The 27850-nt window shown below is 42.4% G+C and overlaps 1 long non-coding RNA gene across 3 annotated transcripts in view; it reads left to right on the top strand.

Annotated features, from left to right (window-relative positions):
- The window catches only part of LOC149985143 (uncharacterized), a 365461-nt gene extending 339709 nt beyond the window's left edge, over positions 1-25752 (top strand). For all 3 annotated transcript variants that reach the window (XR_016487080.1, XR_016487078.1, XR_016487079.1), the window contains one exon: positions 9587-25752. This is a non-coding gene — a long non-coding RNA (uncharacterized LOC149985143). The remainder of the gene's footprint in view (positions 1-9586) is intronic.
- The last annotated feature ends 2098 nt before the right edge of the window (positions 25753-27850 follow it).

Raw genomic sequence — 27850 nt, 5'->3', positions numbered from 1 at the left:
GTTTGAAGAGATACGGTGTCAGATGATTTCAGAAGATGGGCAGGGACTTTTCTGTCATAGCTTCAGGGGGAAGCTGGTTCCACCATTAGGGTGCCAGGACAGAAAAGAGCTTGAACTGGGGGTGGAAGGGCCAAGAAACCTGAGGTGGCTGAGTGGGGTGCTTGGGTTGGGGTGTAGGGTTTGAGAATAGACTGAAGGTAGGGAGGGGCAGTTCCTCTAGCTGTTCTGTAGAAAAGTACCATGTTCTTGTAGTGGATGCGAGCTTCGACTGGAAGCCAGTAAAGTATGCGGAGGAGAGGGGAGACTTGAGAAAACTTGAAAAGAAGGGGGGTTGCAGCATTCTGGATATATTTTACAGGTTTAATGGCACAAGCGGGGAGCCCAGCCAACAGCGAGTTGCAGTAGTCCAGATAGTAGAACAAGTGCCTGGATTAGGACCTGCGCCAATTTCTGTGTGAGTTAGGGTCGTACTTCACGGATGTGGTAGAGCACGAACCTGCAGGAGCGGTCACTGCTTTGATGTATAGAGAGAATGACAGGGTGTTGTCCAGGGTCACTCCAAGGTTCTTTGCACTCTGAGAGAGCGACACTGGAGTTTCCAACCACGATGGAGAGGTCTGTGAACGGGCAGGACTTCCCCAGGAGGAAGAGCAATTCTGTCTTGTTAAGGTTGAGCTTGATGTGGTGGGCCCGAGATCCAAGTTGAGATACCTGCCAGGCACATAGAGATGTGTGTCGCCACCTGGGTATTAGAAGGGGGGAAGAGAAAAATAGAACCGAGCCCTGGGGGACACCAGTAGTGAGAATACGTGGTGCAGACACAGATCTTCTCCACGTCCTACCTGCCTGCCAGGTAGGATGCAATCCAAAAGTGTGCAAAGAATGAGATGCCCAGCCCTGACAGGGTGGAGAGGAGGATCTGATGGTTCACGGTATCAAAAGTAGATGATAGATCTAGGAGGATGAGAACAGAGGAGAGAGAGTCAGCTTTGGCAGTGCGGAGAGCCTCCGTGACACAGCAGTCTCGGTTCAGTGACCCGTCTTGAAGCCTGACTGGTTAGGGTCAAGAAGATCGTTCTGAGAGAAATGAGAAAGTTGATCAGAGACAGCACGCTCAGTGTTTAGGAAAGAAAAGAAAGAATGGAGGTCTATAGTTTTAAGATGATCAAAGTCATTTGATAATGTGTATTTAAGTGACTGTTCAAATGATTCAGAGTGTGGAGAGCCGAGATTGTCAGATTGCGGCAATTGTTCTAAAGTTTTTTTCCCCTTTGAAATGTAGAATTACATGTATTTTGTTAGTGTATTGATAACAGAAGAGCATTCAAAACCTTGAAAATGAAGATTAAAAATTAATTGAAAAAGGAGTTACCTCTTTCTTCAGGCTTGTATACAAACACACTTTTAGGGCCTAATGATCATAATAAGCACCATATTATTGCATATATTACATGGACGTGTACACATACATGTCGGCCTATAACGTTTTATATGCATTTTTATTATCATTTACTTCGTTAAATATGTATAATTTGTCTTGAGGACCAGCAGCGGAGCATTTTTCCTTAAAGAAAAACAAAACCTTACCCCAAGTGGGATTCAAACTGTTTTGTCTCACCTTCTCCAGGCTTACTGCATCACACCAATAGTTAGTCACAGCAGTATGGGGTAACTGCATCACAGCCCAAGTGTCTTCTACTTTTTTGTTGATGTTCAAGTATAAAATTGCATGTTGTGTAATCCTCCTACATCTTTTTTTCCTGTGAAAGCACATGAAACAGATTGGTCATATACACAAACATGCCTTTTGAATTTTGTTTAACAAAAGTAGACTAGTCAAGGATGCATCGTGATATACAGGTAACTAGCAAAATAAAGGAGACCCCAAGTGTCTTAATAGCGTTGAGCCACCACGAGCCACCAGAACAGCTTCAATGCACCTTGGCATAGATTCTATAGTGTGACACAGTCTTGGAAAACACAGTCTCGGGTGCCGCTCCAGATTATCCCATGAGTGTTTAATTGGGTTGAGATCTGTTGACTGAGACACATGCACGCACACACACACACAACAGTGGCGGTCGGAGACGTTTAAGATTTTCCGTACGAGCATGGCCTTGCTTCTATTACAGCATATTGGATGACTGTCATTCATATTCCATTCTCCCAGCTCAATGCAACATCAATAGGTTTAGGCTACTACATGATACTAGAATTTTCCCTATACCCTTATGAGGTCGCTATTAGGTGACAAACAGCACACTCTTGGCTGCATCTAGCTGATCTAGGGTGTAATCAGTAGTCCAACAGTTGCAAACATAGGTTTCTATTGACAAATTCAGGTATGTTTATCCCCATTTCGTTCCATTTGCTTCCATTTAAGAAATGTTTATCGGCAGAAAGAATACACCAATGATCACATGGGAAAATCTACGTTGTTCTACACAACTGCTCGTTGCACACCTGTGCTGAAATACCTCTATAAACCTGCATTATGCATCTGTCACTGTGCCTGCTCTTTACTCAATGGCATCCTAGATTAAATAGACTGAATGATCAATGAGTGAGTGAATTATCTTCGCCTTGTGCCCTACAATTAGCAAACACTCCGACGAGACCATGTCAATACCACCAGGAACTTGGTCTCTCTCTGCAATTGCATTTGTTCCACTCTCAAACTCAACTGGACCTACATTTGATGGCAAACTTCTAAAATCGCAAAATATTGACTTACTTTTTTTCTGTGTCGAAAGACTCAGTTCGTTTTATTGACAATGTGCTGGCTCCACCAAGTCCTCACGCATTGGGCAACTGAGATATATTGTTATGCTTTTATTGTTGATCTCTGGTAATGTGCGACCAAACCCTTGGCCGGTAGATACCATGCAATCTCTACCAACTCCCTATGGCCTCTTGCATGTCAATGTCAGAAGTCAATTTCCAACAATAGACATGATTATTTTATTGGCCAAAACAGACATAATTATGCAGACATAATGGTTTTATCAGAAACTTGGCTAAATAAATCTATGTCAAATAACTCAATTTCTATTGATGGGTACTCGGTTTTCAGAATAGATTGGATGAATCCAGGAGGGGTTGCAGGAGGAGGAGGGGGGGTTGAGGGGTTGCAATTTATATTAAATCCGAGTTTAACACCTCTGAAATTCTCTCGCTTACCAAAGCCAAACATTTTGAATTGCTTGCGGTTAAAGTGAACGTATTTAAGGACTCCCACATCACTGTAGTCGGCTGCTACAGACCGCCCTCGGCATCAGGAGATGCACATCTTTCTGATGTCCTGCACAAGCTAAATGATTCAGAATTCATTATTTTAGGAGATTTTAACTGGGACATGCTTACATCCAGGCATCTAGTATCGGACTCTTTTAAAGAACTGTGTGACTCTCTGCATCTCACTCAATTAATGAATGCGCCTACAAGACTGAATGCCAGAGCATCTATCAAATCAACGCTATTGGACATTATTCTAATGAATAACCCTCACAAATACACATTGACTGGGATATTCTGTAATGATGTCAGTGATCACTGTGCAATTGATTGTGTTAGAAATACAAATTATGACTAAATCCAAAACCCGTTATATTTTTAAAAGACATTTTAGACAGTTTGATGAGCAAGCGTTCTTACATGATCTGTACCATAGTATTGACAGAGTAAGTCTGATTCCCGACGCTGACACTGCCTGGGACTATTTTTATATGAAATTTGTGCCCATTTGTGATAAGCATAACCTTGTGAAGAAATGTTGAATCTATGGAAGGGACAATCCCTGGTTTTCAGATAACAATGCCGGAATTAATTAGAAAGAGAAAAATATCTCTTGGGCTCAAACTAGACATACAAATGCTCCTGTTGACTGGGCCTCCTTCAGAGCACTAAGAAACAAATGCACAGGATTGATCAGGAAGTCCAAATCAGATTACTATTTAAATGCGGTCACAGAGAACCTAAACAACCCTAACAAGTTCTGGAAGGTAATCAAATCAGTGTCAGGTTCTAATGTATCCTCTGGCCTTCCTTACCATTTAATGATGGATTCTAATGAAGTGAAGGATAACGCCAATATTGTAAGGGTTTTTAACAAGCACTTCATATCTGCTGGTTCTATTTTTGTTAATGGTGGGGCCCAATCCTCTAATGTAAGCTCTATTACAGTCAACTATGATTTAGGCCCTCGTGAATCATTTTAACTTTGAGCCTGTTTTTATACTGAGGTCTATAAAACACTAAAGGCAATAGGCACTAAAAAGTCTGCAGGTCCTGACAACCTGAGCCCCTACCTCTTATAGATAGCAGCTGGTATTATTGCTGAACTTGTGGCTCACATTTTCAACTTGATTCCCTTGACCAATTCCATATTCAGCATTTGGAAATCAGCTAATGACCCCCCCCCCTCCCACTGGAGATCCCTCAGATGCTAATAACTATCGTCCTATCTCCAAACTCCCTATCCTTGTCGAAGTCTATGAACTCACAGTTAAAAAACGTCTTAATTGAAAAGAACATGCTGAGCGTGATCCAGTCTGGCATTAGATCGGGGCACAGCACTACAACTGCAGCTATGGCAGTGGCAAAAGACATCATTAATGCTCTAGATAAAAAGCAACATTGTGCTGATCTGTTTGTGGATTTATCAAAGGGCTTTGATTCACTTGACCATGACTTGTTGCAAGCTTGACTCAGAAACATTGGTCTCATTGAAGGGGCAGAAAATTGGTTTAGGAACTATCCTTTTGACAGAACACAATGTGTATATACTGACAATCACAAGTCTAGCTTTCTTGAGATTAATAGAGGTGTGCCCCAGGGTTCCATTTTATCTCCTGTGTTGTTCTCAATTTTATTAATGATTTGGGAAATGGGATGCAACCAGCAAAGTTGCATCTATATGTAGATTATACAGTCATATATTCATGTGCTCCTTCTCTGGTTCAGGATGTTGAAGAGCTCCAGACTGCTTTTTTTGGTCTTGAATGTACGAAAAAATACATTCATGACCTTTTCCAGAGCTAGAACTCTGCCAGAGAAGGTTAGCATTGTCACATCTGGTAGCTTATCCATTGAAAAAGTGTCATCCTGCAAATACCTAGGTACTTGGTTGGATGACAAATTGTCCTTTAATGTTCCTGTGGATAATCTTGTGACGAAGCTTAATTTGAAATTGGGTTTTTATTTTCGTAATAAGGTTTGCTTCCCGCTTACGGCTAGAAATAATTTTGTTCAGGCCACTTTTCTCTCTGTAATTGATTATGGTGACTTGTTGTATATCCATGCAACCTTCTCCGTCTTACAGAGACTGGACTCTGTTGATCATGCATCCTTTTGCTTTATTACAAATGTCAAGTCACTCACCCACCATTGCACTTCGTACTAAATGGTATGTTGGACCTCACTTTATATGTGCTCATCTAAAAATCCCTTTTGGGTAAACTCCCTCATTACATCTGTAGTCTGGTCTCCATCACCACAAGCAGTTACTATACCCAGTATGCTAGGTGATTGCTCCTTAAAGTCCCCAGGACATTCACACTATTAGGCAAGACTGCCTTCTCTTCTTGTGCACCAGAGACATGGAATAGTCTACAATTCATGCTTCATCTAGATATGTTAGGGCCAATTAATTAATTAAAATGATTAATGGGAGACTGTTACGGAGGAGTGTACATGCTTTTTTTTTAGGCTGGATCATGTTTTGTTCTATTGTTGTATGTTTTAATTATGTAATGTATTGATTGTTGCTGCCTTCTTGGCCTGGTCTTCCTTGAAAAGGAGACTCTGGGTCTCAATGGGTTTTATCTGGTTAAATAAAAGGTTCAATAATAACAAATAAAAAAACATGCAAACACAGTTCACTTTCATAGCAGCCACATACAAACAGCATGATCATTTTGCTCATTATAGAATTCCTCCTCGCATCTACATGCTCTCCTCCTCTTACCTTTTCCCTTCCGTGCAAAACAGATCAGCTAACCGCTACACATAGCCTACATTGTTGTCACCATGTTAGCTAACATCATAGTAAACATAACTACAAAAAAGAACGTTAGTAAACCCTCTACAATCAAAAAGTAGTGTACATTCAGCAAGCAGTTTAGCAGTTACACCGGAGGGCCCCAGTGGTAATAGATGTGTAAAACCAAAAACTGACCTTGACTTGGAAGAGCTCCAATGCTGGATAGCCATAGCCAGCTAGCTAACATAACATCCCTCTCTGTTTGAGCCAGGTGTTTGAGCAGGCTAAACCAGCTAGCTGCATTTGCTAGCTAAGTGAAAGGAAAACAATGAAATATAGCTATCTCGCCCTCTTTTCCTTTATTTTATATAAATAAATTAGTTAACTTAAATTATTGTCTTTCTATCTCTTTGAGTCAGCTACTCACTACATGTATGCACTGCACTGCAGTGGGAGCTAGCTGTATCTTATGCTTTCAGTACTGGATTCATTATCTGATCCTTTGATTGGGTGGACAACATGTCAGTTCATGCTGCAAAAGCTCTGAAAGGTTGGGTGACGTCCTCCGGAAGTTGTCATAACTACTGTGTCAGTCTATGGAAGGGGTGAGAACCATGAGCCTCCTAGGTTTTGTATTGAAGTAAATGTACCCAGAGGTAGACGGAAATTAGCTATCCTCCGGATACATTATGGTGATACCCTACAGAGTGCTGTTGAGTCCACTGAAGTCCTTTGCAAAACAGTGTGTTTTACCCTCTCTGGGACATTCGGGATGGTAGCGTCCCACCCCGCCAACAGCCAGTGAAAGTGCAGGGCGCCAAATTCATAATTAAAATTCCTCAAGCATACAAGTATTTTACACAATTTTAAAGATACAATTCTTAATCCAGCCACAGTGTCTGATTTCAAAAAGGCTTTACAGCGAAAGCACCACAAACGATTATGTTAGGTCACCACCAAGACACAAAAAAACTGTCATTTTTCCAGCGAAATGAATCACTAACCTTTGATCTTCATCAGATGACACTCATAAGACTTCATGTTACACAATACATGTATGTTTTGTTCGATAAAGTCCATATTTATATCCAAAAATCTCATTTTACATTGGCGTGTTACGTTCAGTAGTTCCAAAAGATGAGGTAATTTTGGAGAGAGCCACATCAATTTAAAGAAATACTCATAATAAAGATTGATAAAAGATACAACTATTACACATGGAACTTTAGATAACCATCTCCTTAGCTTCGAGCAATCCCGTATCCGGGAGCGTAATCATAGCCTCAAGCTCATTAGCATAATGCAACGTTAACTAGTCATGAAAATCGCAAATGAAATGAAATAAATATATTGGCTCACAAGCTTAGCCTTTTGTTAACAACACTGTCATCTCAGATTTTCAAAATATGCTTTTCAACCATAGCTACACAAGCATTTGTGTAAGAGTATTGATAGCTAGCATAAGATTAAGCCTAGCATTCAGCAGGCAACATTTTCACAAAAACAAGAAAAGCATAAAAATAAAATAATTTACCTTTGAAGAACTTCAGATGTTTTCAATGAGGAGACTCTCAGTCAGATAGCAAATGTTCAGTTTTTCCAAAAATATTATTTGTGTAGGAGAAATCGCTCCGTTTTGTTCATCACGTTTGACTAAGAAAAAAAAAACGAAAAGTCAGTCATTACAACGCCAAACTTTTTTCCAAATTAACTCCATAATGTCGACAGAAACATGGCAAACATTGTTTAGAATCAATCCTCAAGGTGTTTTTCACATATCTATTCGATGATAAATCATTCCTGGCAGTTTGGTTTCTCCTCTGAACCATATGGAAAAATGCACGCAGCTGGAGATTACGCAATAATTTCGACGGAGGACACCATGCGGGCACCTGGTCAATGTAGTCTCTTATAGTCAATCTTCCAGTGATATGCCTACAAATACGTCACAATGCTGCAGACACCTTGGGGAAACGACAGAAAGTGTAGAATCATTCCTGGCGCATTCACAGCCATATAAGGAGACATTGGAACACAGCGCATTCAAAATCTGGGGTACTTCCTGTATGACATTTCATCTTGGTTTCGCCTGTAGCATTAGTTCTGTGGCACTCACAGACAATATCTTTGCAGTTTTGGAAATGTCAGAGTGTTTTCTTTCCAAAGCTGTCAATTATATGCATAGTCGAGCATCTTTTCATGACAAAATATCTTGTTTAAAACGGGAACGTTTTTTTATCCAAAAATTAAAAGAGCGCCCCCTAATGCATAACTGGTTAACCTCTCTGAGCACAAAACCCGGTTGCGGGCTGAAATTCCACAACATACGGTGATCGCTACATAAATAGTCATATTAAACATTCATGGAAATACAAGTGTCTCACATGTATCGAAAGCCCAGAATCTTGCTAATCCAACTGCGTTAACAGATTTAAAAAAGGATTTACTGCGAAAGAATACGATGCGATTATCTGAGTTTAGAGCCCCATAAAAAACTAAAAATTCAACCAGCACAGGCGTAACATAATCACAAACTGCATTAAAATAAATTGTTTACCTCTGACGATCTTCGTCTGTTTGCAATCCCAAAGCTCATTGTTACACAATGAAGGATCTTTTGTTTGATAAAATCCATTGTTATAGCCTAACACAAAACATTTTGTGAACCGCTTGTGTCGTGAATTCCGTCTCATTCCATTTTCGACGACACATTCCAGGTAAATATCCCACACAGAACGTGACTTTTCCAGTCATGTTTAGTTTCACTGCAATCAACTGTTTTTTTTGTAACACAATCAAACCTGATGGGTCATTTTTTGACTGAAAGAAACCGATTTGAAGACAACAAGTGGTGATATCATTGTGCACCAATGATTTGCCCGCTGTTTCGTTGATTGACTGTATTTTAACCCAATGACAACTGATCGTCTTGAAATCTAGCTGGGTAGATAGCCAATGAGCTGAGGTAAACGGCAATAGGTCATGTTTATGTTTTGCAAGACGAACCCATGTAGTAAGCTCCGGTGTAAAGAGAGTTTCGGTAAACAGATTCAGCTGATTATATATCAATCATTATGGTGACTAAGTAAGGAAAAGCTAAATCTAAGTCTAGATATACAGATGTACACACAATTTTAGAATAAATTGATTGGGAAAGTGAGAAAGAGATTTTTGTAGGACGATTCATTTGACGTGGAGGACATCGTTTTGGACTGGTAAATTCATCTCATGCTAATGCCCTTGTTTGAAATTAATAATGTAAAATATTATTTGTGAATTTTTGTAATTTTTTGAAGCAATATATAAACATGTAATGTCATGAAATGTGAGATGTGTGTGTCTGCCGCCCCAACCCACATGAAATAGCCTTTTTGAGGCTGTTGAGGGGAGGGGAGGGCAGGCCCACAACAATGGCCAAAGTGAAATGGAGACCGTAGATACAGCTGGTCTGTTGTAATATAATAAAAACAGTAGATCTAGCTGGTCTGTCATAATATATTCAACCTTATGTTCCCTGTACTCTATATATATACACATCTGTTTATCATACCTGTTGATACAGGGCTCATATGTGAAACTATTCTAAATAAACATTTTCTTTCACAGTGACACTGACTCCGAATGGCAGCCCCCAGGTCCAAGGTGTCCATCCCCCACTGAAGCTGGTTCATCCAGCAACTGCCACAAGTGGTGTTCATCTGCCCAAATGTATTTCTGCAGGCATGGATGTGCCTCAGGGCCAAAAGGGCACAGCATGGAGGCGTCGCTGTGTTCTTTGCAAAATTAAGTCCCCCATCACCTGCACCACATGCTTGGTGACCCTCTGCTTTACAGCAGAAAGAGACTGCTATGGCACCTGGCATCAGCAGCACGATATTGTGTAGAGCTTTGGCAAAGTGGGTGGGGTTATATCCTGCCTGTTTGGCCCTGTCCGGGGGTCTCATTGGATGGGGCCACAGTGTCTCCTGACCCTCCTGTCTCAGCCTCCAGTATTTATGCTGCAGTAGTTTATGTGTCAGGGGGCTAGCGTCAGTTTGTTATATCTGGAGTACTTCTTCTGTCTTATCCGGTGCCCTGTGTGAATTTAAGTATACTCTCTCTAATTCTCTCTCTCGGAGGACCTGAGCCCTAGGACCATGCGTCAGGACTACCTGGCATGATGACTCCTTGCTGTCCCCAGTCCACCTGGCCTTGATGCTGTTCCAGTTTCAACTGTTCTGCCTGCGGCTATGGAACCCTAACCTGTTCATATTTACTCTTGAGGTGCTGTCCTGTTGCATCCTCTACAACTACTGTGATTATTATTATTTGACCCTGCTGGTCATCTATGAACATTTGAAAATCTCGGCCATGTTCTGTTATAATCTCGGCACAGCCAGAAGAGGACTGGCCACCCCTCTAGGTTTCTTCCTAGGTTTTGGCCTTTCTATGGAGTTTTTCCTAGCCACTGTGCTTCTACACCTGCATTGCTTGCTGTTTGGGGTTTTAGGCTGGGTTTCTGTACAGCACTTTGAGATATTAGCTGATGTACGAAGGGCTCTATAAATACATTTGATTTGATAGAGGACTAAAGTCTTCCAAATATTGAAAGTGTGGAAATAGTTACCCATGTTATTTTGTAAATGTATATATTTTTTCTTCATATTCTTTTCCCCATATTTTTTTCAACATTTTGTTTTTGGTGGGGGGGTGTGTTAGAATACCATTTTGGTATTTTGTATATAGTTATTTGTTTCAAAATGTATACCTTCACCAATTTGGCCACTTGGGTACATTTGGGCTACTTGTGTGGGACATCTGGGTGACTTCATGATAAATGTCATGTAGCACACTCATTTTGGAAGTTATCATTCTGAAACTTTGCACAAGTACTGTTGCCCTCTTCTGTTTTTCACTGAAATTGTCCCAATCATCCTATCTGAACGTTTGTTTTATCTTGTTCATTTAAAGATGATGATACAAAGAAAAAACATATGTTTTTTTTCATTGTATTATCTAAACCATATCTATTGTCTTATATTCTCCTACATTCAATTCACATTTACACATACTTCAGAGTGTTTTCTTTCAAATGCATATCCTTGGTTCTGTGCCTGAGCTACAGGCTGTTAGAGTTGGGTATGTCTTCAGGCGGAAATTGAAAAAAGTAGGTGGGCTCTAAAGAGGTTTTAACACAACCGCTCTGCCGGATTTCAAAAAAACTTTACGGAAAAAGCATACCATATGCCTATAATCTGAGTACGGCTCTCAGAGACCAAACAAGCCAAAAATTATATCTGCCATTTTGTGCAGTCAACAGAAGTCTGAAACAACATTCTAAATATTCACTTACCTTTGATGATCTTCATCAGAATGCACTCCCAGGAATCCCAGTTCCACAATAAATGTTTGATTTGTTCGATAATGTTCATAATTTATGTCCAAATAGCTCCTTTTGTTAGGGCATTTGTAAACAAATCCAACCGCGCGTGCAAGTCCAGCCGAAAGGTCGGACGAAAAGTCCAAAAGGTTATATTGCACGTCGTAGAAACATGTCAAACGAAGAATAGAATCAATCTTTAGGATGTTTTTATCATTGTCGCTGCCCCTGTTTTTCTACACAATCTACCGTCTACCGTCTACCGTCTTGCGGGAAACTGCACAGTTTTCATAATACATTATTTCAATACTAACTATTTTGAGACATTGTGAAAAAAATCTGTATTTTCCCCACACCCCAGCCAACTTTGCATGTGTAGCACCTTAGCACAATCAATTATTATGTCAAAAATAATCTCTGCTCAGAGGGCCTTAAAAAAAATTCCAGAGAGAGAAGATAGTGTGCATGGAGCGTCTTCTCTAACGTGTATGCTGGGAGTCGGGAAGCGAATATTTTACTAAATAATCGAACATGGAACAAAACAAGAAACACCAAACAGTGTGATTCCTTCATTGGTCTATCAAACTCTGTGGGATTCCCTAATTTCAGGTTGGAACTTGCAGACTTGTTTACGTGTCGCTGTGCGTTTTGTTGCTACCCTACCTTACCTTTTTAATTACTGTTTATATTTTTAGTTTTTCCCTCACTCAACTTTTTTTTTTCATTAAACTTTTTCACTCCGGACGCTTTATCTGGACATGGTTCGTCAGGACTTCCAACAGCCGAAGCTAAGTAGTAACATTAACATGATGCCTTCTAATTGCAGTCGCTGTACTCAAAATATACAGGAAAACCTTACGACGAGGATAGCTGTATTACAAGCCCAGCTTCAGAGGCAATCGTTAGGCAAGGGTAATTTCAGTGTAGGAAAGGATGAAACAGCGTTAGTGCCACCAGTAAGTACAGATAGTAACGTTAGTATAAATCCACTCGCTCAGTCCCCGCAGCCGGACAACTTTCTCGTTGCTTCTGGAGGGAAATGCTGTGGGAATGCTCAACCTGTGTCGCTCGTTCAGCCGACAGAAACTTTCAACCTGTTTTCCCCATTAAGCAATGGGTCGGAGTCTGAGGCCGAGCCTTCTCTGGTCTCTACTCCTCCCGTTACGGGGTCTAAAACGTCAAAGCTTCCCACCATTAGCTCTGACAAATTCAAAACCCTAGTCATTGGCAACTCCATTGCCCGCAGTATTAGACTTTAAACAAATCATTCAGCGATCATACACTGTTTATCAGGGGGCAGGGCTACTGACGTTAAGGCTGATCTGAAGATGGTGCTGGCTAAGGCTAAAATTGGCGAGTGTAGAGAATATAGAGATATTGTTATCCACGTCGGCACCAATGATGTCAGGATGAAACAGTCAGAGGTCACCAAGCGAAACATAGCTTCAGCGTGTAAATCAGCTAGAAAGATGTGTCGGCATCGAGTAATTGTCTCAGGCCCCCTCCCAGTTAGAGGGAGTGATGAGCTCTACAGCAGAGTCTCACAACTCAATCGCTGATTGAAAACTGTTTTCTGTCCCTCCCAAAAGATGGAATTTGTAGATAATTGGCCCTCTTTCTGGGACTCACCAACAAACAGGACCAAGCCTGGCCTGCTGAGGAGTGACGGACTCCTTCCTAGCTGGAGGGGTGCTCTCATCTTATCTACCAACATAGACAGGGCTCTAACTCCTCTAGCTCCACAATGAAATAGGGTGCAGGCAAGGCAGCAGGCTGTTAGCCAGCCTGCCAACTTAGTGGAGTCTGCCACTAGCACAGTCAGTGTAGTCAGCTCAGCAATCCCCATTGAGACCGTGTCTGTGCCTCGACCTAGGTTGGGCAAAACTAAACATGGCGGTGTTTGTCTTAGCAAACTCACTAGAATAAAGACCTCCTCCATTCCTGCCATTATTAAAAGAGATTGTGATACCTCACATCTCAAAATAGGTCTACTTAATGTTAGATCCCTCACTTCAATGGCAGTTATAGTCAATGAACTTATCACTGATCATAATCTTGATGTGATTGGCCTGACTGAAACATTCCCTTAAGCCTGATGAATTTACTGTGTTGAATGAGGCCTCACCTCCTCGTTACACTAGTGACCATATCCCCTGCAAAGGCAGAGGTGTTGCTAACATTTATGATAGCAAATTTCAATTTACAAAAAAAATATGTTTTCGTCTTTTGAGCTTCTAGTCATGAAATCCATGCAGCCTACTCAATCACTTTTTATAGCTACTGTTTACAGGCCTCCTGGGCCATATACAGCATTCCTCACTGAGTTCCCTGAATTCCTATCAGACCTTGTGGTCATAGCAGATAATATTCACATTTTTGGTGATTTTAATATTCACATGGAAAAGTCCACAGACCCACTTCAAAAGGCTTAAAGAGCCATCATCGACTCAGTGGGTTTTGTCCAACATGTCTCTGGACCTACTCACTGTCACAGTCATACTCTGGACCTAGTTTTGTCCCATGTAATAAACATTTTGGATCTTAATGTTTTTCCTCATAATCCTGAACTATTGGACCACCATGTTATTACGTTTGCAATCACAACAAATAATCTGCTCAGACAACAACCAAGGAGCATCAAAGTTGTGCTATAAATTCTCAGACAACACAAAGATTCCTTGATGCCCTTCCAGACTCCCTCTGTCTACCCAAGGACGCCAGAGGACAAAAATCAGTTAACCACCTGAGGAACTCAATTTAACCTTGCGCAATACCCTAAATGTAGTTGCACCCCTAAAAACTAAAAACATTTGTCATAAGAAACTAGCTCCCTGGTATACAGAAAATACCTGAGCTCTGAAGCAAGCTTCCAGAAAATTGGAACGGAAATGGCGCCACACCAAACTGGAAGTCTTCAGACTAGCTTGGAAAAACAGTGCCGTGCAGTATTGAAGAGCCCTCACTGCTGCTCAATCATCCTATTATTCCAACTTAATTGAGGAAAATAAGAACATTCCTACATTTCTTTTTGATACTGTCGCAAAGCTAACTAAAAAGCAGCATTCCCCAAGAGAGGATGGCTTTCACTTCAGCAGTAATAAATTCATGAACTTCTTTGAGGAAAAGATCATGATCATTAGAAAGCAAATTACGGACTCCTCTGTAAATCTGCATATTCCTCCAAAGCTCAGTTGTCCTGAGTCTGCACAACTCTGCCAGGACCTTGGATCCAGAGAGACACTCAAGTGTTTTAGTACTATATCTCTTGACACAATGATGAAGTAAATCATGGCCTCTAAACCTTCAAGCTGCATACTGGACCCTATTCCAACTAAACTACTGAAAGAGCTGCTTCCTGTGCTTAGCCCTACTATGTTGAACATAATGAACGGCTCTCTATCCACCGAATGTGTACCAAACTCACTAAAAGTGGCAGTGATAAAGCCTCTCTAGAAAAAGCCAAACCTTGACCCAGAAAATATTTAAAAAACTATCGGCCTATATCGAATCTTCCATTCCTCTCAAAAATGTTAGAAAAAGCTGTTGCGCAGCAACTCACTGCCTTCCTGAAGACAAACAATGTATACGAAACGCTTCAGTCTGGTTTTAGACCCCATCATAGCACTGAGACTGCACTTGTGAAGGTGGTAAATAACCTTTTAATGGCGTCAGACCGAGGCTCTGCATCTGCCCTCATGCTCCTAGACCTTAGTGCTGCCTTTGATACCATCGATCACCACATTCTTTTGGAGAGATTGGAAACCCAAATTGGTCTACACGGACAAGTTCTGGCCTGGTTTAGTTCTTATCTGTCGGAAAGATATCAGTTTGTCTCTGTGAATGGTTTGTCCTCTTACAAGTCAACTGTAAATGTTGGTGTTCCTCAATGTTCCGTTTTAGGACCACTATTGTTTTCACTATATATTTTACCTCTTGGGGATGTCATTCGAAAACATAATGTTAACTTTCACTGCTATGCAGATGACACACAGCTGTACATTTCAATGAAACATGGTGAAGCCCCAAAATTTTCCACGCTAGAAGCCTGTGTTTCATACATAAGGAAGTGGATGGCTGCAAGCTTTCTACTTTTAAACTCAGACAAAACAGAGGTGCTTGTTCTAGGTGACAAGAAACAAAGAGATCTTCTGTTGAATCTGACAATTAATCTTAATGGTTGTGTCGTCTCAAATAAAACTGTGAAGGACCTCGGCGTTACTCTGGACCCTGATCTCTCTTTTGACGAACATATCAAGACTGCTTCAAGGACAGCTTTGTTCCGTCTGCGTAACATTGCAAACATCAGGAACTTTCTGTCCAAAAATGATTAAGAAAAATGTATCCATGCTTTTGTTACTTCTAGGTTCGACTACTGCAATGCTCTGCTTTCTGGCTACCCGGATAAACCACTAAATAAACTTCAGTTAGTGCTAAATAAGGCTGCTAGAATCCTGACTAGAACCAACATTTTTTATCATATTACTCCAGTGCTTGGTCCTGCCGTACATACCTACGTACGCTACGGTCCCAAGACGCAGGCCTCCTAATTGTCCCTAGAATTTCTAAGCAAACAGCTGTAGGCAGAGCTTTATCCTAAAGAGCTCCATTTTTATGGAATGGTCTGCCTACCCATGTGGGACGCAGACTCGGTCTCAACCTTTAAGTCTTTACTGAAGACTCATCTCTTCAGTAGGTCATATGATTGAGTATAGACTGGCCCAGGAGTGTGAAGGTGAACAGAAAGGCTCTGGAGCAACGTACCCTCCTTGCTGTCTCTGCCTGGCCGGTTCCCCTCTCTCCACTGGGATTATCTGCCTCTAACCCTATTACAGGGATTGAGTCACTGGCTTACTGGTGCTCTTCCATGCCGTCCCTAGGAGGGGTGCGTCACTTGATCTTCCTGTCTGGGTTGGCGCCCCCCCTTGGGTTGTGCCGTGGCGGAGATCTTTGTGGGCCATACCTGGCCTCGGTAAGATGGCAAGCTGATGGTTGAAGATATCCCTCTAGTGGTGTGGGGGCTGTGCTTTGGCAAAGTGGGTGGGGTTATATCCTGTCTGTTTGTCCCTGTCCGGGGGTAACATCGGATGGGGCCACAGTGTCTCCTGACCCCTCATGGCTCAGCCTCCAGTATTTATGTTGCAGTAATTTGTGTCAGGGGTCTAGGGTCAGTCTGTTATATCTGGAGTACTTCTCCTGTCTTATCTGGTGTCCTGTGTGAATTTAAGAATGCTCGCTCTAATTCTCTCTCTCTCGGAGGACCTGAGCCCTAGGACCATGCCTCAGGACTACCTGGCATGATAACTCCTTGCTGTCCCCAGTCCACCTGGCCGTGCTGCTGCTCCAGTTTCAACTGTTCTGCCTGCGGCTATGGAACCCTGATCTGTTCACCGGACGTGCTACCTGTCCCAGACCTGCAACTATCTAGAGACAGCAGGAGCGGTAGAGATACTCTTAATGATCGGCTATGAAAAGCCAACTGACACTTACTTCTGAGGTGCTGACTTGTTGCACCCTCGACAACTACTGTGATTATTATTATTAGACCATGCTGGTCATTAATGAATATTTGAACATCTTGGCCATGTTGTGTTATAATCGCCACTCGGCACAGCCAGAAGAGGACTGGCCACCCCTCATAGCCTGGTTCCTCTCTCGGTTTCTTCCTAGGTTTTGGCCTTTCTCGGGTGTTTTTCCTAGCCACCATGCTTCTACACCTGCATTGCTTGCTATTTGGGGTTTTAGGCTGGGTTTCTGTACAGCACTCTGTACAGCACTGGAGATACCAGCTGATGTAAGAAGGTCTATATAAATACATTTGATTTGACACGGGTAGCGTACAGACATGAACACCGGAACAGAAACAATAACGCCTGGGGAAGGAACCAAAGGGAGTGACAGATTTTGGGAAGGTAATCAGGAAGGTGATGAAGTCCAAGTGAGTCTGATGAGGTGCTGGTGTGCATAACGATGGTGACAGGTGTGCATAATAATGAGAAGACTGGTGACCTAGAGCGCTGGAGAGGGAGTATACGGGACAGTCTTCCACTTTGGAAGATGAAGAGTTTTCAGAATATGAGGATCATGTCTCGGTCAATTTGAAATATGACAGTGAGTTGGAAGAAGAGGATGAGATTGACCCTCAGCCAGCTCTAAGACCAGCTCGTCAGCAGCTAGCCCCAGGACCTGGATGTCAAAAAATTGAATGTTCTTCTTGCCCAAGGAATGAGCCACCCGGCATGGCTACCAATGTGAAAAGGATGCAACCAGGGCCTTCGTCGCGGATGGCGGTTACTCATGTGCAGGACAAAGTCTTCTTTTGTATTTTTCATCCCAGACACCATTCAGAAAGTCATTCTGGATTGCACTAATTTTGAGGGAAGGCGTGTTTTTGGAGAGAGATGGTAGTTCTTATCTTGGGGTTCTTATCCTTGCTGGTGGTTTCAAATCCAGTGGGGAATCCACAGAATCCCTAAGGGATGCAGAAACTGGCAGATAACTTTTCTGTGGATCAATGTCTCATTATTTCTAGGATTATCTTCTTCGATAACTGAGACACCAGACCAGCTTGGCAGCAGAGAGCTGCAATCAGATGAGTGTTGGGCAAGTGAGTGGACCGTCTTCCCCTGTTTTACAACCCTGGGCCCAACGTTACTGTTGATGAGCAGCTTATGCCATTTAGGGGCCGCTGCCTCTTCAGGCAGTACATACCATCTAAACCTGCAGAATTTGGAATCAAGATCTGGGCTGCCTGTGAGGCTGCTTCATTAATACAACTGCTGTGTCAGATTTCAAAAAAACTTTACGGAGAAAGCAAACCATACAATAATCTGAGTACAGACTTTAGACAACAAAGCAGCCAAAAAGATACCCACCATATTGGGTAGTCAACATTACTCAGAAATAGCATTTTAAATATTCACCTTCCTTTGATGATCTTCATCAGAATGCACTCCCAGGACTCCCAGTTCCACCATAAATGTTTTGATTTGTTTGATAATGTCCATCAGTTATGTCCAAATATCTTCTTTTTGTTTGGGTGTTTGCTAAACAAATCCAAAAGCGCGTTCAGGTCGCGCCGAACGTTGGACGAAAAGTTCCAAAAGTTCCGTTACAGCCCGTAGAAACATGCCAAACTAAGTATGGAATCAATCTTTAGGATGTTTTTAATGTAAAACTATGCCAGACCACTCACTCAAAGAGCCCCTATGAGCCCCTCCTTTAGAGTAGAATCCTCAAAACAGGTTCTAAATACTGTTGACATCTAGTGGAAGCCTTGGGAAGTGAAACATAACTAATATCACCCTGTATCTTCAATGGGGGCTGAGTTGAAAAACTACAAACCTCAGATTTCCCACTTCCAGGTTGGATTTCTCAAGTTTTCGCCTGCCATATGAGTTCTGTTTTACTCACAGACATCATTCAAACAGTTTTAGAAACTTCAGAGTGTTTTCTATCCAATACTAATATGCATAAATTCACATCTGGGACAGAGTAGGAGACAGTTTACTCTGGGCACGCTATTCATCCAAAAGTGAAAATGCTGCCCCCTATCCCAAAAAGGTTAAATGCATGAAACTTGCAAGTGCATACAGGGAAGCTAGATGGAGAAGCCCCTGATAAGAACCAAGGGATCCGGGTTGACCTGGACGTGACACGGACCCTGTGGCCACAACATCACATGCAATAACTTTTTTAATTCGCACTTCCTGGGACAGGAAACCCTCACGAGGAAGCTGATGATGGTAGGAACAGTACAAAAAAAGCCAGAGCTCCCACCGCAACTGTTGAATACATGGAACAAATAAGTTTGTGTTCATGGCTGACACGTCCCTAGTGTCCTACGTGCCAAAGGAAGGCAAAAATGTGTGGATGGGATGGGAGAATCTGTGGCCAGCAACATAAAAAACCAGACATCATGGAATAAAATGCCATAAATGGAGGGGAGGACAATTTAGACAAGCTGGGGACTGGCTACATCTTATTTTCCACCATAATTTGCAAATCAATTAATAAAAAATCCTACAATGTGATTTTCTGGATTTTTTTCTAATTTTGTCTGTCATAGTTGAAGTGTACCACTGATGAAAATTACAGGCCTCTCTCATCTTTTTAAGTGGGAGAACTTGCACAATTGTTGGCGGACTAAATACTTTTTTGCCCCACTGTATAAGGGCACAAGGCGAGACCCAGATGCAGATGGTTTGAGTCTTTGATATTTATTAATAATCCAAAAGAGGCAAGAGAATGTTCGTGGACAGACAAAAGGTCAAACTAGTTCAGAGTCCAGGAAGTATAGTGTAGCAGGCAGGCTTGAGGTCAGGGCAGGCAGGTACAGAGTCCAGAAAACAGGCAAGGGTCAAAACCGGGAGGACTAGCAAAAGATAATAGAAAAGGCAGGAGCACGGGAAAAACATGCTGGTTGCATAGAACATAAAGGCGAACTGGCACAGACAGAAAACAGGTTTAAATACCCAGGGGATAATGGGGGAGATGGGTGACACCTGGAGGGGATGGAGACAAGCACAGGTGAAACAGATCAGGGTATGACAGGGCCGAGGGTAAGTTGAACATCTGGGCCGAGGGTAAGTTGACTTCCTGTTCTGAAAAGAGAGGAGGCTGATTCCCCTTTTGAGTGCTCCATGGGGTGAGTCCCATGGCCGAACAGAGAAGGGTGTTCTGGGCATACTCAACCCAAACTAGTTGTCGGCTCCAGGTAGTGGGGTTGGTCGAGACAAAGTATCTTAAGATTCTTTCCAGGTCTTTCTTTGTCTGCTCCGACTGGCTGTTGGATTGGGGATGGAATCCGGAGGACAGGCTGGCCTACGACCAAATAAGGGTGCAGAATGCCATCCAGAACCCCGGTCGGAGACCGTGTCCACCGGAAGTCCGTGGATCCTGAGCTGGGCCGTCTCTTTGGCAGAGGGTAGTTTGGGGAGAGGGATGAAATGGATGGCCGTGGAAAACCGATCCGCTACCGTTAGAATGACGGTGTTGCCATCAGAAGGAGGGAGCCCAGTGACAAAGTCCAGGGAGATATGGGACCAGGGATAATGAGGGACAGGTAGTGGCTGAAGGAGGCCGGAAGGGGTCTTATTCTGAACAAACAGTGCAAGCTGTTTCGAAGGCAAATGCATCAGGAACCATTGTGGGAAACCAGAAACGTTGTCGGAGAAAGGCCAGGGTTAGACGGGAAACCGGATGACAGGTAAGCCAGGAAGAATGAGTCCATTCCATGACCAGGGACCAGACTGAATTAGGGACAAACAGCCGGTTAGCTGGGCCCCTTGTGCCATTGGGACCAGGGTCTCAATACCCTAGCTCACAGCAGCCGCAAGAAATGAGGTAGGGAGGATGGTCTCAGAGTCAGATGTGGCGGAGGGACTGTACATGCGAGAGAGGATGTCAGGCCTTAACATTCTTGGACCTTGGGCAATAGGAACATTTGTTGAACCTGGTGAATAACAGAGCCCACCGGGCCTGTATGGAGTTAAGGCGCTTGGCTGTGTGGAGATTTTCCAAATTCTTGTGGTCAGCCCAAACCAAAAATGAATGTTCTGCTCCCTCCAGCCAGTGTCTCCACTCCCCCAGTGCCATCTTGACCACCAGGAGTTCTCAGTTACCCACGTTGTAGTTTCTTTCTGCAGAGTTGAGATGATGGGACAGGAAGGCACAAGGATGGAGCTTTTGGTCATGGACGGATTGCTGGGACAGGATAGCCTCCATTCCAACGTCAGAAGCATTGACCTCAACCACAAACTGATGGGACGGGTCCGGATGGGGGCGGTAGTGAACCGGCGCTTCAGGTCCACAAAGGCCCTGTCAACCGCTAGGGACCATGGGAACAGTATTTTGGGAGAGGTGAGTGTCGAGAGGGGGGACACCAGGGTGCTGTAGCCTCAAATGATACGCCGGTAGAAATGGGCAAATCCCAATAAACGTTGTAGCCACACCCTGCATGTAGGTTGGGGCCAATCCACTTTTGCTCTCACCTTTTCCGAGTCCATCTGGACATTTCCTTCAGCGAGACATATTCCAGAAAGGAAAGGGTAGAATGGTGTAACTCACATTTCTCCGCTTTCACAAATAACTGCTTGTCCAGGTGGCGCTGAAGGACTTGTCGAACATGGAGGACATGTTCTTGGGCAGAACGGGGATAAAAAAACGGGATGTCGTTGAGGTAGACAAACTCGAAACGGTTGAACAAGACCCACATCACATCGTTTACCAGGGCCTGGAAGACCACGGGGGCGTTTTTTGAGTCCAAACGGCATGACCCGGTACTCACAAATGTCCGCTGGCAGTGTTGAAGGCTGTCTTCCACTCATCCCCTTCGAGTATCCGAACCAGGTGGTAGGCATTCCGAAGGTCCAGCTTGGAGATGATGGTAGCCCCTTGGAGAAGGTTCGAAAATTAAGGCGAGGTAAGGGGTAACAATTCTTGATCATTATGTCATTAAGGCCCTGGTAGTCAATGCACGGACGCAGGGTCTTGTCCTTCATTTCCACAAAGAAAAACCCTGCGCTGGCAGGGGATGCAGAAGGATGGATGCCTCCAGCAGCCAGAGAGTCCTCAATATACTCCTCAATGGCCTTGGTCTCCAGGCCGGATAGGAAATATAGACGATCACAAGGTGGCCTGGGAGAATGTCAATTGCACAATCGTAGGGACGATGCTGGGGAAGAGAATTAGCCCGTGCCTTACTGAAGACCTCCTGTAGGTCTTGGTACTCTGCGGGGACGGCAAAGAAATCCAAGGCTTGACTTAAGCCCTGAGGAGGCCTTCTCGGGGAAGGCTGCTCTGCTTTGAGGCAATGGGAATGGCAGAACAGACTCCAACCCAGGATGGAACTTATGGTCCAGTCAATAACGGGGTTGTGTTTTTGGAACATTGGGGGACTTAGGAACATTGGGGGACTAAATGAGGAGAAGCTGTATAGTCTCACTGTGATTTCCTGAAACCTGCAGATGAACTTCTGATTGGCGGTAGCGTCCAACTTGTCAACATGCGGTGAAATTGCAGAGCGCAAATTTCAAAGTTCAGAAATATACATATTTAACATTCATGAAAATACAAATATTATATATCAAAATAAAGCTTAACCTCTTGTTAATCCAGCTATTGTGTCAAAAGGCTTTACGGCAAAAGCACACCATGCGATTTTCTGAGGAAAGCACCCCGCATACAAAAACATTAAAAATATTTTTCAACCAGGTAGGTGCGACACGAAAGTCAGAAATAGCGATATAATAAATGCTTTACCTTTGAAGATCTTCTTCTGTTGGCACTCCAAAAGGTCCCAGTTACATCACAAATGGTCCTTTTGTTCGATAAAGTCCTTCTTTATAGCCATAAATACTCAGTTTAGCTGGCACGCTTCATTCAATAATCCACCGGTTTCCCTCCATCAAAATTCATACAAAATTCATCCCAAACGTTACCAATAAATTTATCCAAACAAGTCTAACAACGTTTATAATCAAACCGTAGGTACCCTAATACGCAAAAAAACTGCTGGGAGGACTTCGCCTCATAATAAACATTAAAGCCATTGGAAACAGTGGTAGGCTGATATTTTTTTTAATGGGTTGTCCACTCACAGACATCCCTTTAACAGGTTTAGAACGTTTAGGGTGTTTTCTATCCAAATATACAAATTATATGCTAGCTTCTGGGCCTGAGTAACAGGCAGTTGACTTTGGGCATGCTTTTCATCCGGATGTGAAAATACTGCCCCCTACCCAAGAGAGGTTAATAGGAACAGTGCTGTGGGTAACTCTACCAATGGAGCGGCCATCCAGCGCTCTAGCATCCATGGGAACAGAGAGGAGTTGAGTGGGGATACCTCCTTAAGAAACTAGGGTAGCGTCCATAAAACGCTCATTCGCCCCAGAGTCAATGAGCACCCGTAGATATTTAGATTTGTCTCCTCACTGCAGTATCACAAAAAAAGGAGTGTGGTTGATGGGAATTAGAGTATTCCCAGTCTGGCTCACCCGAGTGCTTGTACCTACTAACAAAATAGGTATTTTAACCGGGCAGGTGGCTATAAAATGTCCCGCAGTACAGACAACTGTTGGAACTTAGTCTATGTGAACATTCCCTCAGCCACAATCTAGCTCTGCCCAGTTGCATAGCTTCCGGTGTATCTGACTCACCCTTCGCCGATGATTCGCAAGGGAACTCGGGTGGCTTTGGGTCTTCTTGGAAATACAGCGTGGTGGAGCTGGTCCAAGTCTGCTGAGTCTGTCATGGACAGTTCGTACTATAAGGGCACAAGGCGAGACACAGACACAGACACGGGAGGCAGATGGTTTGAGTCTTTGATATTTATTAATAATCCAAAAAAGGGGTTATGCAAGAGAATGGTCGTGGACAAGCAAAAGGTCAAAACCAGTTCAGAGTCCAGGAGGTACAGGGTGGCAGGCGGGCTCGAGGTCAGGGTAGGCAGAATGGTCAGGCAGGCAGGTACAGAGTCCAGAAAACAGGCACGGGTCAAGACCGGGAGGACTAGCAAAAAAATAATAGAAAAGGCAGGAGCACGGGAAAAACACACTGGTTGACTTGGAACATACAAGAAGAAATTGGACAGACAGACAGAAAACACAGGTTTAAATGCCCAGGTGATAATGGGGAAGATGGTTGACACCTGCACAAGGACAGGTGAAACAGATCAGGATATGACACTAGCAAGTAGTTAACTTCGTAAACAAACAAAGTGACTTGTTAGTTTCCAGTAGCTAACCAAACCATCAGTCATCCTAGCTTGCTATGAAAATCTAATTATTGGGACTCTGAGCTGAGATAAAGTGGGGCAATGTAGTTCAGAAGGCCGAGATGGACTTGTGTGTATAAGTATGTGCATTCTCAAGGCACCCTCAAAACAAGTGCACTAATCTCTATATGGATATGTTTTGCTGCCATTCGTAATCTTACCTGGGATTTGGAAAATACAAGAGTTACATTCACTATAGGAAAGCACAAGAGTTGGAGTCTAAGTGGAGCAGATGGTAGTGTATCTTGGCTTTTGTGTGTTGGAGATTACACATTTTTTGAAAAAGTTAGACTGCAGATGGTGCATTTTGTGAGGTTGCAAAATTTAGTGTTTGCCATTTTGTAAATTCCTTGCCTTTCTGTTGCCCCTCCTAGTTAGCCTGATTCTAATGATTTCACGCTTGATTTATTCAAATGGTGAAATACAAACTTCAATTATATCAGTGGCGCTCAGTGCTGAGTGGTAAAACTGGACTCGAGCATTGCATTGTCAGTTTCAAAAATAGCTTGACCTGTTTGGTTTGCTCATATTTCATGAGCCTTTATACTTTATGGGATAACAATGTTTTGCAACATAATACAGCAGCAATATGGGTCCACACAAAGCAATGCTGCCACCTTGCATGGCAATTCTGACAGAAACAAACACCTTGTGCGAGCACCTTGCTTTCTGCTGCTCCTATAGAAATGTGACCCCCATCTTCGTCTATAGAGTCTCCATTTCTTTGTTTATTCCTGCTTGAATTAATTGCTGTCATACTCTGCCAACACTTTTTTTCCTCTCTGACTCAGCCTCCATGTGACAGACTATTTTCTCCCAGAGGCTCGCACGTGGCCATGATAAATTATCTTAATGCTGTGCAAATATTAATCACACTGTCACCACAGCTGAGCAGCGAAGCAGTTTAGTACTGCAACCAGCCACACAGCCTCATTTATCAAACCCTGGAGCTTTTTCAACGCTATAACCCATCTCCTAAACACAAGCTGTTCCCACCCAGTCCTAATGCCATAGCCAGCCACACAACAGCTTTCTGAATAGCACCAGCTGGCTTAGGCCTCATGTTGTATGTATGCTAAGGGTGGCATGTAAGTATCACTGTCATCTACTTGACCTACGACCTACACACGAACTGTAATTAGTATGCTATTACTGTGTTGAAGGAGTGATTACATGATTATCGATATTCCATTTTCTATTAGTTTTTTTTTTCAGAGAAATGGGCTCCATTCAATTGAAACCAGTAAGTATGTATCTGAGTAAAGACTACAACCAGATTCAGAAAGTCAGAAAATCTTGATTGTCCCAATTGGTTGCAACAGCATGAAATCAGGTTAACAGAAAAAAAACAGGTCTAATATATATATTGGTGCAATTGTGCTCTAGGCAAATAACTTTCAAAGAAGGTTGGGCCACTGGAGTTCAGAGAAGTGACAGCAGTGTGATAGTGGAAGACTCAGCCCTGGAAGTCTTGAACTTAAACGCCTACACCTGTGGAAATCCACTCTTTTGAGCTAAAAGACGATGGCCAGAGCTTACCCATGATGTTGCAAAACGATTTATGTCAATGTCATCATTTTAGTCAAAGCATGGTAAATTTGGGATTAAAGTGACAAATCTGAACTGCCTACTTCGTGCAAATCTGTCTGAATGCGTTGTCTTTTCCAATGATATAACATACAAATTATTTTCAGACTTCGTTTTGTTTCAGGGCTGGGCTTTATTTGAGTGTTAACACCGACCAGCATGGCACTGTTAATTCATCAGAATCAGCTGCAAAGTTATTCCTCTTCGCAACTGAGATGAGCCAAATCAGAGGCTGCTGCCCTACATAAGGACATAGACTTGAAATCACTGCCCACTTTAATAATGGAACACGAGTCACTTTAATAATGTTTACAGTACATATTTTTCATTACTCATCTCATATGTACACTACCGGTAAAAAGTTTTAGAACACCTACTCATTCAAGGGTTTTTCTTTATTTTTACTATTTTCTACATTGTAGAATAATAGTGAAGACATTAAAACTATGAAATAACACATATGGAATCATGTCTTATCCAAACAAGTGTTAAACAAATCAAAATATATTTTATATTTGAGATTCTTCAAAGTAGCCACCCTTTGCCTTGATGATAGCTTTGCACGCCCTTGGCTTTCTCTCAACCTGCTTCACCTGGAATGCTTTCCCAACAGTCTTGAAGGAGTTCCCACATATGCTGAGCACTTGTTGGCTGCTTTCCCTTCACTCTGTAGTCCGACTTATCCCAAACCATCTCAATTTGGTTGAGGTCGGGGGATTATGGAGTCCAGGTCATCTGATGCAGCACTCCATCACTCTTCTTCTTGGTAATATAGCCTATACACAGCCTGGAGGTGTGTTGGTTCATTGTTCTGTTGAAAAACAAATGATAGTCCCAATAAGCCCAACTCAGAAAGGATGGCGTATCGTTGTAGAATGCTGTGGTTAAGTGCTGGTTAAGTGTGCCTTGAATTCGAAATGAATAACAGACAGTGTCACCAGCAATACACCCCCACACCATAACACCTCCTCCTCCATTCTTTACGGTGGGAAATACACATGTTGAGATCGTCCGTTCAACAACACTGTGTCTTACAAAGACAATTTGGACTCCAGACCAAAGGACGAATTTCCATTGCTGGTGATTCTTGGCCCAAGCAAGTCTCTTCCTAATATTGGTGTCCTGTAGTTGTGACTGACCTTAATGTCTTAATGTAATGATGGACTGTAATTTCTCTTTGCATATTTGAGCTGTTCTTGCCATAATATGGACTTGGTCTTTTACTAAATTGAGCTATCTTCTGTATACCACCCCTACCTTGTCACAACACATCTGATTGGCTCAAACACATTAAGAGGAAAGAAATTACACAAATTAACTTTAAGAAGGCACACCTGTTAATTTAAATGCATTGAAGCTGGTTGAGAAAATACCAAGAGTGTGCAAAACTGTCATCAAGTCAAATGGGGGCATTTTGAAGAATCTCAAATATAAAATATATTTCGATTTGTTTAACACTTTTTGGTTACTACATGATTCCAAAATTTTCACATCTTCACTGTTATTCTACAATGTAGAAAATAGTAAAAATAAAGAAAAACCCTTGAATGAGCAGGTGTTCTAAAACTTTTGACCGGTATAGTGTATATACTATATTCTATTCTACTGCATTTCACTACACACACAATAACATCTGCTAACCATGTGTATGTGACAAATACATTTGATTTGACTAAAATCAAAATTGTATTTTATTTGAGTCTATGCCACTGACATTGCTCGTCCAAATATTTATATATTCTTAATTCGATTCCTTGACTTTATTGTTGTGAAATTGTTCTATATTACTTGTTCGATACTACTGCATTGTTGGAGCTAGAAACAAAAGCATTTCACTATACCCGCAATAACATCTGCTAAACACGTGTATGTGACCAAACATTTTTTTATTTGATTTGAAATTGCCTTGTGTCTGCTTGGCCATCTGAGCACGGAGAAAATGTTCTTTGCACCTACACTTTTTTTTTTTCAAGAAAATTATCATAATCCATTGGATAATTTCTGAGAATATGCACTTATTTTTTAGCTAGTCTGCATTAATATATATACAGTGCCTTCAAAAAGTATTCAGACCACTTGACCTTTTCCGCATTTTATAACATTACATTCTAAAATGGATTAAATACAAAAAATCCTCAGCAATACCCCATGA

The sequence above is a fragment of the Oncorhynchus mykiss genome, chromosome 2 (genome assembly GCF_057628025.1).
Source record: "Oncorhynchus mykiss isolate SJ-2025 chromosome 2, ASM5762802v1, whole genome shotgun sequence".
NCBI lineage: Eukaryota > Metazoa > Chordata > Actinopteri > Salmoniformes > Salmonidae > Oncorhynchus > Oncorhynchus mykiss.
This window is presented reverse-complemented; position numbering and strand designations above follow the sequence as displayed.